The sequence below is a fragment of the Ahaetulla prasina genome, chromosome 6 (genome assembly GCF_028640845.1).
Source record: "Ahaetulla prasina isolate Xishuangbanna chromosome 6, ASM2864084v1, whole genome shotgun sequence".
Taxonomy (NCBI): domain Eukaryota; kingdom Metazoa; phylum Chordata; class Lepidosauria; order Squamata; family Colubridae; genus Ahaetulla; species Ahaetulla prasina.
Genome location: NC_080544.1, coordinates 110,518,372 through 110,533,700, shown reverse-complemented (window position 1 = coordinate 110,533,700; position 15,329 = coordinate 110,518,372).

Below are 15,329 nucleotides of genomic sequence, written 5' to 3'. Positions count from 1 at the left end.
CTAAGCTTGGTTTAAAATATATATATATATATATATATATATATATATATATATATATATATATATATATATATATATATATATATATATATATATATATATATATATATATTTAGCATGTTCTGTAAATCCAACCCTGCCCTGGTTAGTAAAGAATTTAAAGGAGTGTTACTCAACCTTAGCATCTGGAAGATGTATGGACTTCACCTCCCAGAATTCCCCATCCAACATGGCTGACTGGGGGGGGGATTCTGGGAGTTGAAGTCCACGTCTTCAATTCGCTAAGTTTTAAGAAAGACAGTGTTAGAAGACCAAAAGCTGTTGGTTTTTTCCTGGATTTTTTCCCCCTGCCTTTCTTCTCTTTCCCCCGGCTAGGGAATTCTGGGAGTTGAAGTCTGCGCATCTTCAACTTGCCGAAGTTGAGGAAAGCCTGGTTTAAAATTTTAAGCTAATCCGGAAACCTGGTTGCTTCCAAAACACTTTAAGCTTGATGGGTAAACCAATCCAGCTTTGTACAGAGCTCTTTAAATTTTATTTTTAGGATCCTGAGGTAAGCAGAAACAGAGGGAGTGTCCTATTTTGAGTAAAAACAGCTGCATATTTGAACACTGACAAACAAAGTTTTCGGACAGAGAGTTTGAATTTCTGCCCTTTTTTCCCTACGCCAAGAAGTTTCTGCGTATAATATGTGAATTCAGCTTAATTCAGTGGCTTTTAATCAGATTTTTCCCTGGTCAGTTCCTCTGCTGGCTAAGATACTTTGCAAGTCAATTGGAAGAGAGAATAAAATATAGATAGTTCATAACTTGCAACAGCCCATTTAGGGACCGTTTGAAGTTACAATGGCACTGAACAAAGGGACTTACGACCGTTTTTCACACTTACGACCGTTGTCGCCTTCCCATCGTCACGTGCTCAAAACCAGAGGCTTGGCAACCGACCCATATTTATGACGGTTGCAGTGTCTTGGGGTCACGCGATCCCCTTTTGCGATTTTCTAACAAGCAAAGTCCACAAGAAAGGCAAATTCTCTTAACAACTGTTTACAACTGCAGTAGTTCACTTAACAACCGTGGCAAGAAAGGTCGTGAAACGGGGCAAAATTTCACTGAACAAATGCTTCACTTAGCAACGGAATGCTTGGGCTCAATTTTGGTCGTAACTCCGAAGACTACCTGTATAAAGAAAGAGGGTTTAGCGACCTCTGTGTGAGCGAGGCAATGTTGATTACGTTTTTCCAGGTGGTTAAAAGCTGGGATGAAGGGATGAAGGCGGAATGAGGGTTTCAGGCAGAATTATTGGTGAAGGGCTGTTAATTTTTTCCAAGGCTAATTTAACACACGGCCACTTAGTTGTTGTTTATGAGGTGTACAATATTAGCACCCACCCCTCTCCTAGAAGAATGAAATACTTTGAAAAATATTACACAGACAGAATATTTTTTTATTATTATTTGCATTTATATCCCGCCCTCCTCCGAAGACTCAGGGCGGCTTACACTATGTTAGCAATAGTCTTCATCCTATTTGTATATTTATATACAAAGTCAACTTTATAAAAGTCAATATTATATTTCCCTGGGTGAGAAATGGAGAAACATGGTCTTGGAAAGTATCCCCCACCTCCCTTAATAGCCCTCAGCAGATGACAAAAGAGCTAGCTAGCTCTATTCATAAGCAAATACCCTCACCCAAGGTCCAACAAAGGTAGGATTAGCCCTCAACCACAATAGGAATTGCCCAAAGCCCCTTCATTGCATCACCCTCTGAAACCTCAACCAAACGTAGCTCAGACAACCTATAGAGCCAGCTATGACCCCTACATAATCCCTACAACAGTCAATAGAATACATGTTCTTGCACAGGAACAGGAAGCTCAAGTGCAAAGCCCAAGAGAAGGTATAAAGAAAACCCCACTCTCAGAAGCTACCCAGAACCACCCACTTCCTTCTTCATCAACAAACGGACCTTCTTTCCAATCAGCCTCCAGCCTTCATTTTGCTTCCAGCGCCTTTCTGGGTTTTTTGGGTTTTAAATGTATTTTAAATCTGGGCCAAATTTAATAAGTTTTTTAGCTATTGTTTTATTTGTATTGTGTGTTTTGATTGTTGTTTTTATATGGCTGTTCACCGCCCTGAGTCCTTCGGGAGAAAGGCGGTATACAAATTAAAATATTATTATTATTATTATTATTATTATTATTTCTCCTGGCTTGGAACTGAACCAGATGGATATTTCTTCCAACAAGAGGCTTTTAGACTTTTGCCACTAACAAACCAGAAACAAAATTTGGAATGTGGCTAAGCTACGGCAACATTCGAGGTTCGGAAAAATTTTCTCTCTCAATTTAGCAGATTTTTTGGAACCATGCAAGGAAATGTTGCAGGGACATTGTGAGGGACAGTGAGGGACAATGCACAAGTGAAGAAGGTGTGGACAGGCGCTGGGGAGGATCAGATTCGAATCCAGTGTTTCTCAAACTGGACCTGTGTTTTAAGACTTCAACTCCCAGAATTCCACAGGCTGGGGTCCTAGGATTTGGAATCCACACACACTGGCTGAGGAATTCTGGGAACTGAAATCCACACAGGCTGGCTGAGGAATTCTGGGAATTGAAGTCCACACATGCTGGCCGAGGAATTCTGGGAATTGAAGTCCACAAAAACTGGCTGAGGAATTGAAGTCCACACAGGCTGGCTGAGGAATTCTGGGAACTGAAATCCACACATGCTGGCTGAGGAATTCTGGGAATTGAAATCCACACAGGCTGGCTGAGGAATTCTGGGAATTGAAGTCCACACACGCTGGCTGAGGAATTCTAGGAATTGAAGTCCACACACGCTGGCTGAGGAATTCTGGGAATTGAAGTCCACAAAAACTGGCTGAGGAATTCTGGGAATTGAAGTCCACACATGCTGGCTGAGGAATTCTGGGAATTGAAGTCCACACACGCTGGCTGAGGAATTCTGGGCATTGAAGTCCACACACGCTGGCTGAGGAATTCTGGGAATTGAAGTCCACACAGGCTGGCTGAGGAATTCTGGGAATTGAAATCCACACAGGCTGGCTGAGGAATTCTGGGAATTGAAGTCCACACAGGCTGGCCAAGGAATTCTGGGAATTGAAGTCCACACACACTGGCTGAGGAATTCTGGGAATTGAAGTCCACACATGCTGGCTGAGGAATTCTGGGAATTGAAGTCCACAAAAACTGGCTGAGGAATTCTGGGAATTGAAGTCTACACAGGCTGGCTGAGGAATTCTGGGAAGTGAAGTCCACACACGCTGGCTGAGGAATTCTGGGCATTGAAATCCACACACGCTGGCTGAGGAATTCTGGGAATTGAAGTCCACACAGGCTGGCTGAGGAATTCTGGGAATTGAAGTCCACACAGGCTGGCTGAGGAATTCTGGGAATTGAAGTCCAACCATGCTGACTGAGGAATTCTGGGCATTGAAATCCACACACGCTGGCTGAGGAATTCTGGGAATTGAAGTCCACACATGCTGGCTGAGGAATTCTGGGAATTGAAATCCACACAGGCTGGCTGAGGAATTCTGGGAATTGAAGTCCACACAGGCTGGCTGAGGAATTCTGGGAATTGAAATCCACACAGGCTGGCTGAGGAATTCTGGGAATTGAAGTCCACACAGGCTGGCTGAGGAATTCTGGGAATTGAAGTCCACACATACTGGCTGAGGAATTCTGGGCATTGAAATCCACATACGCTGGCTGAGGAATTCTAGGCGTTGAAATCCACACACTGGCTGAGGAATTCTGGGAATTGAAGTCCACATGTCTTAAAAATTGCCAAGTTTGAGAAACGATGTTCCAGTCCACCCCCAAGCGTGGAAAAGTGCCCTGTACATATGCCGCACTAAGTCCTTGAAAGAACATTTAACAAATACGTAAATAATAAAGGAGGAATATTTGTAGCTAAGGGTTGATATGAGGCAGTGGAGAAATCTGACCCGGTTCACTACCGGTTCGCAGCGTGCACGCACAATGCGCACCACGCACCAAATGCGAGGTGCGCACACACAGTGCGCGCCAAAAGGTGGCCTTCAGTTAAGTAGAACAGCACGGGAGGGGAGGGTGATCAGCTGTGGTGATCGATCTTTTTTTTTTTTTTTTACTTTTAAAAGCATTTTTTTTACAACCTATTTGGCCGAAGAGGTTGTAAAAAAATTGCTTTTAAAAGTAAAAAAAAAAAGTCTCTAACAATTGTGCGGCTCAGCTGGGATCGTCAGAGCCTTTTAAAAGCATTTTTTAAATGCGTGGCTCAGCTGGGCATTCAGGGATTTTTGCTACCAGTTCTCCGAACCACCCGCCGCCATCACTACCGGATCAGCCGATCTGGTCCAAACCGGGATCATTTCACCACTGATATGAGGGGCCCTTGATGCTCTCCCAGCTTGTTCGTTTCCTTGGAGACGTTTCATTGCCCAACTAGGTAACATCATCAGTGCTAGTCACAGCGATTAGCACTGATGATGTTACCTAGTTGGATAATGAGACGTCTGCAAGGAAACGAGCAAGCTGAAAGAGCACCAAGGATCCTTCAAATGCATAAATACTATGATTCACACTTTCACCCATTTTTCTATTAGGTATATGTAATAATAACTGTCATTGTCCAAGGACTGGCTCAGATTGTGTTTGTAACCCTTAAGGCTCACCTGAGGGTCCATGGGTTAATGCATGGGTCTGCAAACTTGGCTCTTTTAAGACTAGTGGACTTCAACTCCCAGAGTTCAAGGATGTTCTGTCCCCACCAACCACAACCAAGCAGACACGCGAGCTGACTATATCTGCCAGCAATTTACTCTGATGACAGATATCAGTTCTGGCAACGAACCTGGGATTGCCTGCCAAGTTCCCTTATCTCCTCAGACCAGCATAACTGCAGTTCAGAAATAAACAGAAGCCAAAGTCTTACTCTCAAAATATTGCAGCCAAAGTTTCCAAGAGTCAGTTTTTGTCCATCACAAGAAGCTATAGAGCAGCTCCTCCTGCTTTTATACCCTGTGGGGTGTGGCTTTGTGACTCAGCACTTTCTAGGTCTGCCTCACCCCTTCCTTTGTTATTCCCGCCTCTCCTTTCTGCGATGCCTGGGATCTAACCAGGACTGATTGTCAGCAGCTGGGTCTTGAGGCGTTGCCTGGGAGGGGGAAGGTGCGGGAGAAAGAGGCCTCGTCATCTCTTCCACCTGGTCTGCCTCTGGGACCTGCAGCGGAGCCAGAGAGGAAGGTCCTGCAGAGGGAAGCCCTGTTGGCTCTTCCCCCTCACACTCTGAGTCACTCTCTGCCAGGAGGCCAGGCTCAAAGCTGAAGACACAACAGAGGAACTCTGGGAGTTGAAGTCCACAAGTCTTAAAAGAGCCACGTTTGCAGACCCCTGGGTTAATGACAAACCATATTTCAATATTACCCAAATTTAGTATTGCTGCACATTTGAGGGATTAAGAGACAGTTTGGCCTAGTAGTGGTTAAGGCTGGAGACTAGAAAGCAGGAGGCTTGAGTTCCAGTGCCACCTTAAAGCAGGAAAGCCAGCTGGGTGAATCTGGGCCAATCACCAGGAGATGGTGAGTTCTAATCCTGTCTTAGGGTTTAAAAAAAAAGCCAACTGGGTAACTTTGGGCCAGTTCCTTTCTCTCAGCCCAATCCGCCTCACAGGGTTGTCATCGTTGGAAAAATAGGAGATGGACGGTGTGCTGAATATGTTTGTCACCCTGAATTACTTCTATCAATAATAAAGGTTGGGAAATAAATAAAAAAGGAAGGAAGGAAGGAAGGAAGGAAGGAAGGAAGGAAGGAAGGAAGGAAGGAAGGAAGGAAGGGAATTAGGAAAAGGAAGGCAAAGAAAGAAAAATGAGAGAGAGGAAAGAAAGGAAGGAAGGAAGGAAGGAAGGAAGGAAGGAAGGAAGGAAGGAAGGAAGGAAGGAAGGAAGGAAGGAAGGAAGGAAGGAAATTAGGAAAAGGAAGGCAAAGAAAAATGAGAGAGGAAAGGAAAGAAAGAAGGAAGGAAGGAATAGAATAGAATAGAATAGAATAGAATAGAATAGAATAGAATTTTATTGGCCAAATGTGATTGGACACAAGGAATTTGTCTTGGTGCATATGCTCTCAGTGTACATAAAAGAAAGAAGGAAGGAAGGAAGGAAGGAAGGAAGGAAGGAAGGAAGGAAGGAAGGAAGGAAGGAAGGAAGGCAAAGAAAGAAAATGAGAGAGAGAAAGGAAGGAAGGAAGGAAGGAAGGAAGGAAGGAAGGAAGGAAGGAAGGAAGAAAGAAATTAGGAAAAGGAAGGCAAAGAAAATGAGAGAGAGGAAGGAAGGAAGGAAGGAAGGAAGAAAGAAAGGAAAGAAAGAAAGAAAGAAAGAAAGAAGGATGGAAGGAAGGAAGGAAGGAAGGAAATTAGGAAAAGGAAGGCAAAGAAAAATGAGAGAGGAAAGGAAAGAAAGAAGGAAGGAAGGAAGGAAGGAAGGAAGGAAGGAAGGAAATTAGGAAAAGGAAGGCAAAGAAAGAAAAATGAGAGAGAAGAAAGAAAAGAAAGAAGGAAGGAAGAAAGGAAGGGAGAGAGGGAGGGAAGGGAAGGAAAGGAAAAGAAAAGAAAGGAAAGGAAAGGAAAAAAAAAGAAAGAAAAGAAAAAAGAAAAGAAAGCAAGCTATCAGGTAGTTTTTGAGTCTTAGCAACCATGGTGATAAAGATTTCTTTTTCTGTGACAATCTGTTTCTAGCCTGGTCTTTCGAGTTGCCCACCCATGCCCCCTTGACCATTACAGCGGAGTCCAACCGCCTCATGGCTGGCGTTTCCCTCTTCTTTTTTTCGTTCTCCCTTTCACCGCGTCGGGGCCTTCCTTCTCCAGAAAGCTGGCTTTCGCACAGCGTGTCTGAAGGAGGAAAATTTGAGCCAGCTCGTTTGTCACTTTAATGAGAACTCTGGGGTGAGGGCTTTGATGATCCATGGGTTTGTTTTCCTGGCTGTCCATGATCTTCTCAGGCGGTTCCTCCCACACCCAAGTTCAAAGCCCTCCATGCTTTTCCTATCCTGCTTCACCAAGGTACAACTCCTGCTTTCTTAGAGGAGGGGTGGGGAACCACGGCCCTTCGATGACTTGTGGACTTCGACTCCCAGAATTCCTCAGCCAGCATGCGGAACCACGGCCCTTCGACGACTTGTGGACTTCGACTCCCAGAATTCCTCAGCCAGCATGGGGAACCACGGCCCTTCGACGACTTGTGGACTTCGACTCCCAGAATTCCTCAGCCAGCATGCGGAACCATGGCCCTTCGATGACTTGAGGACTTCGACTCCCAGAATTCCTCAGCCAGCATGCGGAAATACGGCCCTTCAATGATTTGTGGACTTTGACTCCCAGAATTCCTCAGCCAGCATGGGGAACCACGGCCCTTCGACGACTTGTGGACTTCGACTCCCAGAATTCCTCAGCCAGCATGGGGGACCACGGCCCTTCGACGAGTTGTGGACTTCGACTCCCAGAATTCCTCAGCCAGCATGGGGAACCGCGGCCCTTCGATGACTTGTGGACTTCAACTCCCAGAATTCCTCAGCCAGCATGCGGAAACATGGCCCTTCGATGACTTGTGGACTTCGACTCCCAGAATTCCTCAGACAGCATGCGGAACCACGGCCCTTCGATGACTTGTGGACTTCGACTCCCAGAATTCCTCAGCCAGCATGGGGAACCACGGCCCTTCGATGACTTGAGGACTTCGACTCCCAGAATTCCTCAGCCAGCATGGGGAACCACGGCCCTTCGACGACTTGTGGACTTCGACTCCCAGAATTCCTCAGCCAGCATGGGGAACCACGGCCCTTCGATGACTTGTGGACTTCGACTCCCAGAATTCCTCAGCCAGCATGGGGAACCACGGCCCTTCGATGACTTGTGGACTTCGACTCCCAGAATTCCTCAGCCAGCATGCGGAACCACGGCCCTTCGACGACTTGTGGACTTCAACTCCCAGAATTCCTCAGCCAGCATGCGGAAATACGGCCCTTCGATGAGTTGTGGACTTCGACTCCCAGAATTCCAAAGCAGGTCATGACTGGCTCAGGAATTATGGGAGCTTAAGTCCACAAGTTATCTAAGGACCATGGTTCTCCATCCTTGCCTTAAGAGTGTCACACTAAACACCATGGCTTGTAAAAAGTCTGATCTTTGTAACAAATAGCCACATCAGATTATCGGAATTCAGAGAGTCCTTGATTTATAACAGTCCGTTTAGTGACCGTTCAAAGTTACCACAGCACTGAAAAATGTGACTTATGACCGTTTTTCAAAGTTGCAAACTTAGCAGCCTTCCTGTGATTATGTGAGCAAAATTCAGACGCTTGGCAACTGGTTCATATTTATGACGGTTGTTGTTTCCCAGGGTCACGTGATCCTCTTTTGCGACCTTCTGACAAGCGAAGTCAACAAGGAAACCAGATTCACCTAGCAACCATGTTACTAAGTGATCCACTGCAATGATTCACTTAACAACGGTGGCAGGAATGGTGATAAAATGGGGCGAAGCCCACTTAACAAATGTCTCACTTAACAACCAAAATGTTGGGCTCAATTGCGGTCGTAAGTCAAGGACTACCTGTATCTTTTCCAAAGGCCTTCGTGGACTACCAAATGCTCATCACATGCATACAGGTAGTCCTCAAATTACGACCAAAATGGAGTCGCAAATTTTCATTGCTAAGCCAGGCAGTTGTTAAGTGAATTCTTCTGCCTCATTTTATGACCTTTTTACCACAGTTGTTAAGCGAATCTGGTTCTCACATTGATTTTGCTTGTCAGAATCCGTCTGGGAAGATCGCAAATGGCGATCACGTGACCCCGGAACACTGCAACAGTCGTAAGTACATGCCAGTTGCCAAGAGCCCAAATTTTGAACACATGACTGCTACCAGGTCATAAGTGTGAAGCCGGTCATAAGGCACTCTTTTCAGTGCCAGTGTACTTTTGAACGGCCATTAAACAAATGGTCATAAGTCAAGGACTACCTATACAGTTAGTCCTCAACTTATGATCACCATTGTGCCCTGTCTTTCTATTGTTAAGTGAAACATTTGTAACGTGAGCTTGGCCCGATTTTACAACTTTTCTTGATACAGTTGTTAAGTGAATCACTGAAGCTAGTAACCCCGTTTGTTAAGAGAATCTGGCTTCCCCGTTTTGTCAGGAGGTCGCAAAAGGGGTTCATGCGACCGTAGGACACTGCGACCGTCATAAATATGAGTCAGTTGCCAAGCATATGAATTTTGATCACGTGACCATTGGGAAGGTTACAATGGTCGTTAAGTCTGAAAAATGGTCGTAAGTCACTTTTTTCAGCCCGGTTGTACCTTTGAACAGACTTCGTCAACTTCCGGACCTCCGGACCTTTCGCCGCGAGCTGAAGACGTATTTATTCTTCCGAGCAGGACTGGCATAAAATGGGTTTTTAAATTGGATTTTAAATGGGGTTTTATATTATGTATTTTATAATTTAAATTATTGGCCATATAGAATAAGTTTTTTAAATTGATTTTATTGTATTGTATTATACTGTATTTTATCTGGCTGTTAACCGCCCTGAGTCCTTTGGGAGAAGGGCGGTATAAAAATAAAAATATTATTATTATTATTATTATTATTATTAAACCAATGTTTGTAAAGTCGAGGCCTCCTTATATATAACTGATTGAAGTAAACAATTATAATGAAATATGGGGGGATTTTATAAAAATAGTGGTGGAAGGCAAAGGGAATGAACGAGGAGTAAAATCCAGCAGGTTCTGACAGGTTTTAGAGAACCAGTAGTGGAAATTTTGAGCAGTTTGGAGAACTAGGAGCAGAAATTTTGAGTGGTTCAGAGAACCGGCAAATACCACCTCTGGCTGGTCCCAGAGTGGGGTGGGAATGGAGATTTTGCAGTATCCTTTTCCTGCCACGCCCACCAAGCTACACCATGCCCACCAAGCCATGCCCATAGAACCGGTAGTAAAAAAAATTGGATTTCACGACTGGAATAAACCTACTGAAGAACATAACTTGTTTTGGAGGGGCACAATTGGAATATATCGTATATCTTTTAGTTGTTATAGAAGAAGAAATAGAAGTACTAAAAATGGTCTGCAGGTGTGTATGTGTGTGCATTATAATATTTGTATTTCCCTCCCCTTTTTTTCCCCGTATTTGGATTTATAACCTGTTTCCCCGAAAATAAGACCCAACCGGAAAATAAGTCCTAGCATGATTTTTCCAGATGCTCGTAATATAAGCCCTACCCCCAAAATAAGCCCCAGTTAAGATTGTCAACCAGATGGATGTATTTAGTACCGTATTTCCCCCAAAATAAGACCTAACCAGAAAATAAACTCTAATTTTTGGAGCAAAAAATTAATATAAGACCAGGTCTTATTTTCAGGGAAACACGATATGTTTGTATTATTTGTAGTCAATTTTTTTTTTTTAAAAAAGTTGAAGGTTCCTTATATTTCTTGACCGCTCATTCCTTTCCACTCCACGGTTGATCCTCAAAAGGCAGAAAACTCCCCACGCCACTTCAACGACAATTCCCAAACTTTCCCTGACCTGGATTAAGGGCGGTTGTGTGAAGACCTCAAAGGTTTCTTCGCCCTCATCTCACCTCTCCGCTCGAGGAAAACCGGTAGCCACCATAAAGCACCAAGATCCAGATGCCGGCTACTGTTGAAATCCCTAGGAACCGAGCCAAAGGTGGAAAAAGTTGGTAACCTGACATCTCCGCAGCTGCTGATCCGGTTTTACTGCTTCGGGAAAGCCTCGGAGGGCTTTGGGAAAGACAGAAGCGCCCCAACCAAGCCCATGAGTCCGGCTGCTTGTTTGGCAAGGCGAGAGAGAACAACATGTCTCTGCAGCTTCTGGGAAACTGGAGCTTTTTGGGGCGACTCCTGTCTTGACATACATTTTTTTTTAATTTCCAGGAGCTGGGTTGGTGTTTTTTTTTTCCTTCTTTTACTGACTCATGAGGGTTGCTTTGAAAAATCAGACCGATGCCAGCCAGCTCTGACTAGCTCAGCCGGCACCGGCAGCCTCTCTTGGCTTTCTTCTCCAACGTGGTTACGCTTCGGTGTTCCACCGGTGGCTTTGTTAGTCCTGGCCGACGTCCTCTGGAACTCAGAACATCTGGGAAGAAGGGCAGAGTTTGCCCTGGCGACCGACCAGTGGCACCAAATAGGTAAGGTAATATTTACCGGTAACAACAGTACCATAGCGGTGTTCTGCTATTGCCCGTGCAAGCTTTAGAGTGAACACAGGATTCTTTGGCACAGCCCTGGGTGGCCATGCCTGTTCCATCATGACGATCCTTAACAATCTCAGCGACCGTAATAGGTATTGTACATGATGATCTATAAACCCGATTGCTGAAATCGAAAAAGCTAAGCCTGCATCCTCACTGAACGCTTTTCTTTCGCAAAATACAAGTAGTCCTCAACTTATGACCCACAACGGAGCTCAAAATTCCTGTTGCAAAGCCAGGAAGTTATTAAAAAGGAGATTTGTGCATTTTTGAGTGGTGGTTTAACTTTCAGCAGTCACTAAACTGTTAACTAGGCTCCAGCATGAATCTGATTAAGTCGGCAGAGTAAATCTCTGATCCCAGGGACCGACCAAAATTCGATCTCACATCATTATCCTGAGACACATATATTTTATCTTCATTCAGTCATTAAACTGAATGTAAGTCGAGGACTGGCTGAGTCTACTCTTGGGATCAAGAAGTCCTGGGAAGAGATCTGAAGGATATTTGGAATCTACAACTGGTATATCCCAAAGTCCTGAATAGGATACATACACAAATACACCCAAAAGAAGGAAAAACATTAGGTACAGAACAAAATTAGGATTGTCTGCCACAGGTGGAGTAAAACCACCCAAAGGTATGAAATTTCAGAGTCATTTTGTTTTGAAGTTATCCCCAAAGTTGATACTGGAGGTTTTTAAGAAAAGATTTGCTTGAAATAGTATAGAATCTCCTGCTTGAACAGGGGGTTGGAATAGAGGACCACCAGATTCCCTTCCACTTCTGTTATTCTGCTCTGTTTTATTCTGATAATATGATGGCAAAACATTTCTAAATATAGGGGACATCACCGGGTCGAATTAATTTTGTTTCAATTCAAAGATGGTTTGATTAAATCTAATTTCTGCTTGCTCCCGTTTCTGACTATTCCTTTATTCTGGCTGCTTTGAAATTGGCGGTTGTTTGTGTGTGGTGTCCTGGCATGCCAATCAAATGTCAAAAGATTTTGGCTTGAAGTTGAAATTGTCTTGCAATTGTCTAAGTGTAACTTTGGGCCTCTGGTGGCTCAGACTGCTAAGACAGTCTGTTATTAACACAGCTGCTTGCAATTACTGCAGGTTCAAGTCCCACCAGGCCCAAGGTTGACTCAGCCTTCCATCCTTTATAAGGTAGGTAAAATGAGGACCCAGATTGTTGGGGGCAATAAAAGTTGACTTTGTATATAATATACAAATGGATGAAGACTATTGCTTAACATAGTGTAAGCCGCCCTGAGTCTTCGGAGAAGGGCGGGATATAAATGCAAACAAACAAACAAACAAATAAATAAATAAATAATTGGTCCACAAGCCTTTAAGTTGACAAGATTGAACACTCCTGTTTTACACCATCGAAGAACAACACCTACCTACTTTTAGTCCTTCGTCCACTTCTATAGGTGGACAAACTTCCAAATCCAGTCTAAAAATCTGACTGACTGTGTTGACGAAACCATAATAAGTTTAAATCTGAATGTATTAAAAACTACTGAGACCATCAAGTTTACTACATTTTGGTTAAATATTTTTAAGTGAATCTGGTTTCCCCACTGAATTTGCTTGTCAGAAGGTCGCAAAGTGGGACCACATGACCCCGGGACACTGCAACCGTCATAACTATGAGTCAGTGGCCCAAGCGTCTGAATTTTGATCACGTGACCACGGGAATGCTGCAATGGTTGTTAAGTGTGAACAACAATCATAAATCACTTTTTTCAGTGCTGTTGTAATTTCTAATGGTCACTAAAGGAACTGTTCTAAGTCAAGGATTACCCATATTAAGTTTCCATCAGTCTTTGACTGTCAGTCTAACCATAGAGTATCCATACATAATATAAATAACAACAACAATAATAATAATAATAATAATAATAATCTTTTAAGGCAATCCTTATGATTTATATTGATATATTGATCATCGTGTTGTAAATGTTGTACCTTGATGAACGTATCTTTTCTTTTATGTACACTGAGAGCATATGCACCAAGACAAATTCCTTGCGTGTCCAATCACACTTGGCCAATAAAAAATTCTATTCTATTCTAAAACTGGGGACATGCCTTGATGTTTGAAAAAAATGTCAGACTTTTGAAGGCTGTTATCAGCCTGAACATGCAAAACAGTGTGTGTCTGTTAACAGACATCTTGTTATATTTTTCTTTCCATTATTACTTTTTTTTCCTTTTATTTTTCCAAGTTAATTTTTTTTAATTTTTTTTATTTGCATTTATATCCCGCCCTTCTCCGAAGACTCAGGGCGGCTTACACTATGTCAAGCAATAGTCTTCATCCATTTGTATATTATATACAAAGTCAATTTTGATATACAGGTAGTTCTCCATTCGTTTAGCGACTGTTCAAAGTTATAAGGGCACTAAAAAAAAGCGAATTATGAGCAGCCTTCACATTTAACGACCGTCACAACATCCTCATGGTCCCATGATCAAAATTTGGGCATATATTTGTCAGAAGATCGCAAAAGGGGAACACGTGACCCCAGGCATATATTTACCATGGTTATAGCATCCTGGGACCACCTGTTTGTCTTTGGACAAACTGTGTCAATGGGAAAATCCAGATTTCAATCTAGGTTAACGTCAGGTGTGTTGCCAAGGGAACCTTGCCTCACCCTCCAACCCAGGTTTTAGGTGAAATAAGGGTTAAGAAGGATGAAGGACTAACAAATTCAGATTGGAGGTTTTTCTGCTATCCACAAATTGAGACACTTCAGATGTGTCTCAACTGACTGGGAATGGGGGAGACACACCTCCAGAAGATGCCAGGCAGGCGAGGTGTGCAAATCCAGAGAAAATCCATCTGCAGCCTCTTTTCAAGAAGTCACTTTCACCAGACAGTCACTTGTCTGAAATGCAAAGTGATGGCAAAGTTATGGCACATGTACCAGAGGTGGCGCACAGAGCTCCCTCTGTGGGCACCTGTGGGCACCGGAGTACCAGAAAACAGCCTGAAAACGGCCCGGAAAACAGCCAAAAAACAGGCAGTTTTTCAGGGCATTTTAAGGCTGTCTTCCAGACCATTTTTGGTACATTTTCAGGCCATTTTCTGGGCACTTTTCATGCCGTTTTTCAGGTCAAAAACGGCCTGAAAACAGCCCAAAGAACGGCTTGAAAAGGGCCTGAAAAATAGCCAAAAAAACACATGCGCGTTGGCCAACTGGTCTTCATGTTTCCGGTGCTCCGGCACACGCACATATATGTGCATGCATGCGCGTTCCAGTTTGGGCACTCGGTGCCCAAAAGCTTCGTTATCACCGGTATAGGATCTCCTGCTTGAGCAAGGGGAGGGAGTGGACTAGAAGACCTCCAAGGTCCCCTTCCAGCTCTATTCTGATTCTTTTGAGGCCAGACTGCTTTTCACATGAACTAAGGACACGCAGGTCACAAATGTGTGTTTTGGAGGCCAAACCACTCTCACAATCTGGCTGAAAAAAAGTAATTTAAAAAGCACTTCGAAAGAAAAAAATAAGTAGTAGTTTGACCCTAAGTGAACTTAAATGAGGGAAACGCCTCTGCTAGGCCTCGGTTAGGGGTGTTGTGTGAACCTAGCCCCTGGCTTTTGTCTTTTAACATAAGCAAAAACCACCATCATTGCCTTAGGGTTCCTAATGTTAAATTAATTTACAGCCCTAAGATCTCAATCGGGCCTCTTTTCTTTTCAGAGAAGCGCATTTAAATTTATTGGCTCTCCTAGGTGTGTGCAGAAAAGTTTGCCAAGTTTTCAACCAGCTGCTCAAAATAACACTGTTAAGTTTGCTGGGGTCTGAAGGAATAAGAGGAGGGAAATTTTAAAAATCTGGAAATAAATACAGGGTATTTATTTTATTGGCCATCCGAGCTGCATGTAGAGGCCCGAGATTTATTTATTCTTAAAAAAGGCCGTGACCTTGAGAAGGAAGGAAATGCCCCCCCTTTTTTTGGCATAATATACCTAATTTAGTTACTGGATTGATCCAATTTATGGATTCAGATAGCAGCTGAATTAGTGTTT